At 42.9% G+C, this 4771-nt stretch overlaps 1 long non-coding RNA gene across 2 annotated transcripts; it reads right to left on the minus strand.

Annotated features, from left to right (window-relative positions):
- Positions 1-3525: 3525 nt before the first annotated feature.
- LOC112839091 (uncharacterized) lies at positions 3526-4765 on the minus strand. Of its 2 annotated transcripts, none has more exons than XR_012376059.1 (2): positions 4001-4765; positions 3526-3804 (listed from the first exon to the last, which is right to left on the minus strand). It is a non-coding gene; the product is annotated as an uncharacterized lncRNA (long non-coding RNA). The 2 variants fall into 2 exon arrangements; XR_012376058.1 differs by having other exon boundaries at positions 3526-3828.
- Positions 4766-4771: the final 6 nt, after the last annotated feature.

The raw sequence follows: 4771 nt of genomic DNA on the forward strand, positions 1-4771 counted from the left end.
CTCTTATAATTTATACTCTCCATTTTAAGCATATGCACACAGGCATGTACACACATATTCTTGTACTCTGGAGAGTTGCCGGTCAGCCAGGAATTTCTTGAGGTATCACTATTTCTCAGTAATAGTGACACAACCATCATTCCATTCTTGAATCATTTTATAGTGATTTCTGTGTGTGAAAGTTGTAGTAGGTATTATGGGGGTCTGAGGAGAAGTAAAAGCCCTAGGAATCCTCCCCAAAGAAGTTTAAAATCTAGATAGAAAGGGAGACAATATTCAGTTACAGTTAAATGATAACATAAGATTGTTTATGATCAAGTAAGTAATTCATAGCAACAAACAAATAAACCAAAAAGAAAATCCCAAGCAGAATACTAGTCCAGGGGAGGAAAAGACCACAATAAGCTGAGGGCAGGGAAATTATTCAAAAATATCTATTGTATGTGGCAGTTTGCTAGGCCCTGTATACATTGAATTAAGTAGCATCACTACCCTTTAGGTTAGAAATTAATAATTGATGATAATCATCCTGGGGACAGAAAAAATGTCATATATCTAGCTAATGCAGAACATTAAATTAGTAAATCATTTACATTATTATTGTAAAATAGGTGAAGAAAGAAGAATCTTAGAAATCTTGTTTATTATGGAAAATTACTCCGTTCTCTTGATTACAGTAGTGAATGCCTTGTTAGAGAGGTGTGTTTTCTGGGACTGTTCAATTCAACATGAAAGTCTTTTTCCAAGAAATATTAGCAGGTAATGTGTCTTTTTACTGTTGTATGAAAAAGAAGTAAAAAGAAGTCCTAAAACTGAAAAAATGCTAACTCTTCTGAGGGTCATTGGTCTTAACTGCCGCAGACACATAGTTTTGCAAATGCTTCATCCCAAATTACACATTTCATCTGTGAAATTCACTGGCAAACACTTGTGCCTCCTAGAATTGCCAACTTCTATATTCAGAGTAGAAATCCTCCATAGTTTATAGCAGAATGACATTAGACCAGGGGTTAAGACACTTGGTTCTATTTCTGGCTTCGACATTTTTCGTTGATCATGGTTCACCACAACAGTATTATTATGCCATTAACAAAATCAAAAGTTATGTTTTAAGGATATAGTTTGCATCTTTAGAAATGTCTTGCTTACCTTGTCAGCATCATAGTGTACAAGATGGTCTTGTAGTTGTTATTAATATAGCTGTCTTAATTTCTGAGATTATTTCAAGGGAAACTCTAAGAAGCTAGGTTATTTTTTTTTTAAGATTTTATTTGTCAGAGAGAGAGAGAGAGAGAGAGAGCACAAGCAGGGGGAGAGGCAGGCAGAGGGAGACGTAGGCTCCCGCTGAGCAAGGAGCCAGATGTGGGACTCCATCCCAGGGCCCTGGGATCATGACCTGAGCTGAAGGCAGACGCTTAACAGACTGAGCCACCCAGGCATCCCAAGAAGCTAGATTATTAATTAGCTTTGCTCCAAAGAGGAAAATATTAGCTTTTCAAAGTAAAACAAAGGTAGAATTACTGTTAGCTCTTGCTTATCCATGATATTTAGGATAAAGAAGACTATCAAGATATCAACTGTGAAACCCACAGTTAATTCCAAACCTCCTTTCAGTTTACAGTGGTCCCCAAACCCATTGTTTTACCAAATATCTCACTGGAGCAGTTAACAAGTAGCCACAGGATTTAAGTTTGGCTCCTTTTCCTTTCTCTTGCCCTCCCTCTGGTGGAGGTGTTAATGAGTGAAATGCCCAAGATGGGCAGCTTGAAGGGAGCTCCAAGGGTTTACATTCTCCACTAATTACACCATCAGCCTTTGGAATGGCGAATGACTCACTGATGTCTGCCACTTTATAGATGCCCAGATAGTGTCCACTTTGGTCTGCTTAGAATACATCTAAATGAGAGCTCAAACCGATAATAAAATATTATTATAGCTCATGCCTTCAGAAAGGAACTGACCTAATTTTTAGCTGGGTTAAAACGTTCCTAGTAAATAACAATAAAATAAAGAGTATGAAGAGTTCCTAGTTGGGGAAACAGGATACACACCTGCTTTATAATAAGACGGTAATCAGAATAATGTTTTTACATTTTGAAAGTTCCTTCACTTGTATTATCTAGTTTGATGCTCTCAACAGCCCAGCTAGCTTGGGAAGGTGCTGTCACAGAGGTCCCAGGAGAGGGCCCAGATTTCCCCAATCTTAGTTCTGTGCTACTGTCTCTGTCCATTCAGATAGCCTCATACACATAGATACATATGATAGCAGTTTATCATAGTGATCCTTAAAAATATTCCCAAATTTTAGAACATCATGATCATTCCCATCCTAACAGAAATAAGATACATATAATGGCAACTTCTCATTATGGCTCTTAAAAACATTCCCCAATATGGAACATCATAATCATGCCTAACCCAGAGGTAAGATTAAATTAGTTACCCACAAAGCACAATAATTAGGACACAGTAAGCTAAGTAAAGGTTAGTTAATGCTGTTATTATTGTTAAAAAACATGGTAGAGGTAGTACAGTGTTGTGGAGAAAAGCATGGACTCTGGAGCTGACCCTCTGGGCTTATTCCTGGCTCTGTCACACAGTTATCTCATGAAGTTGTGTGTAGAGCTCTTGGAGGAACACCTAGCACAGAGGCCGTGCTATATAGATGGCAGTCAGTATTATTACTTGATAGCTCTAATACTTATACACGGAAGTAATAGTTTGCCTTAACTCACAAGGTAGATTGATGGAGCTAGACTGTAATCTTGAGTCTTCCATTTACCTTTTATAGAAATGTCTTTCTAGGTTATGTTATTTTCCTACAGTTTCTAAAATGTGTTTACCTCCTTTCATGTCTCCATCCATGGCCAATATTTACTCTCCTTTACCAAACTGAAAATCTTTTTCAAAATCAACATTTATAAAAATTTCCATTGCAAAAATCTTAACCCTAGATGTCCTCAGCTATGAAGACTCAGTTTAGCCATGCATGCTCATTTGCATTTGTAAGGAGCTGTTTTGTGCTTGAAATTGTTTTTTCTTTCTGGACATATTCTATAAGCCCACTAGAGGTACACTACTTGAACCCTGCATGTCTATTCACTTCTTGTTAATTTACTCAACAGTATCTAGAACTGGATACTGCTATAGCCCAGTGGGCTATTCAGTAAATTACCAAATGACTGGCAGGCATTTCCTCTATTTTCTCTCTCCCTTTCTTTCTTTTCTTTCTTTCTTTTCTTTTTTCTTTCTTCCTTCCTTCCTTCCTTCCTTTTCTTTCTTTCTTCTTTTTTTTCTTTCTTTCTTTTTCTTTCTTTCTTTCTTTCTTTCTCTCTCTCTCTCTCTCTCTCTTTGTTGTTGGCTGACTAGTTTTGTCAGGGGCTGTCACGAACATGCAAATTTCATGGCCATATAAATATGATCCAGTCAAAGTCTTTCCTCTAATTGAGGCTGAGGATTTAGTTGTATATTCTCAATTCTTGACACCTTCCACTCTGAGGAATATTAAAAACTAAGGCACAGGTATTCAGGCTCCAGGGAGTGTGTTTTTATTTGTTTGTTTGGTTTTTTCCTCATGGAGAAACAGGACCCCAGGCAGCGGGCGGGGAGCAGGGGATGGGGAGGTGTCTTAAAATCTTCAGGGGGTAGTGTGGTAAGAAGGAATAGGTAAGCAGACCCCGTAGCTTCTTGGTTTTGTTCCCTTTTTTCCCTCAGGATGGTGGTGGCAGCTGATCAGACACAATAGCTGGCAGTCCCCCGCTGGAGTGAGGATACAAATGACCCTCAACAGCACCAGCAGGAGGACTGGGAAAGAGAGTAGGGGTGTGTCTGGGAGAGAGTGAGGATGAGGGTGACAAGGTGACAAACGCCGCCGCTTCAGCGGGCTACCCCACTCCAGCCCCGGGAGGATGCGAGCGGGTCGGTGAGCCACCTCCCCGGGGGTGGTGGGGCGGGGTGGGGGGGTGGGAAGGGGAGACAGAGGGGCGGCGGCTTTTCCTACCAGGGGAGGGGCAAAGGGTGGAGGGAAGCCTGAGTCAGCAGCCCCTGATTGGCTCGTGTTCTCTCGTCGCGTCTCCGGATTGGGCCATTTGCAGCGGGAGATGTTGTGAGGCGCGGCGGGGCGGAGCGAGCCGCCCGGGGTCTGAGGCAGGCCCCGGAATGGGTGGGGAGGGGCTGCGGTTATGCTCTGGTCCCGGAGCCGCTGTGACCTGTAGAGTGGAGCGGCGCAGCCACCTTTCCTCGGTTCCCGCTAGTCGCGCCGACTTCATTCAGCTGTCTGCAGATTTAGAAAGGAAAAATAATTGAATGAACAACACCTCGCTGCGACCCCCTTTCCCCAACACGAGAAACTATTTTGCTGTTGGGCGTGAAAGGACACTCCCTTATTATCTTGAAGTCGCACGTCGCATCGCCGCTTTTTTCCTCTCCCGCAGCCAAAAAAAAAAAAAAAAAAAAAAGCCAAAACCAAAATATATCGCCAAGATCTGTTCCCCGCAGACTGGGACCTGTGACCCTTCAAATTCGCGAATCCAGCCATAGCATTGTCCCCCTCTCCGCCCCTGACAACCAAGCAGCTAGTCTTCTTCCCCAGTAGAAACCTCGGTTCCTGGCCGCTCCCGCTCTGCGCTCGGCCGACTGGAGAAGGCAGGGGAGGTTTTGTGTGGGCCTGATTTTGGGGCCGGGGGGTGCCGGCGGGCCACTGAGGGCTTGTAGGTCGGAGACGCCTTGGGAGGGGGTTGGCGAGTACCCCCTACCCGGGCTAATCCCCCTT

The sequence above is a fragment of the Callorhinus ursinus genome, unplaced genomic scaffold (genome assembly GCF_003265705.2).
Source record: "Callorhinus ursinus isolate GAN/ISIS: 27379988/994484 unplaced genomic scaffold, GSC_fseal_2.0 scaffold63, whole genome shotgun sequence".
Lineage (NCBI taxonomy): Eukaryota > Metazoa > Chordata > Mammalia > Carnivora > Otariidae > Callorhinus > Callorhinus ursinus.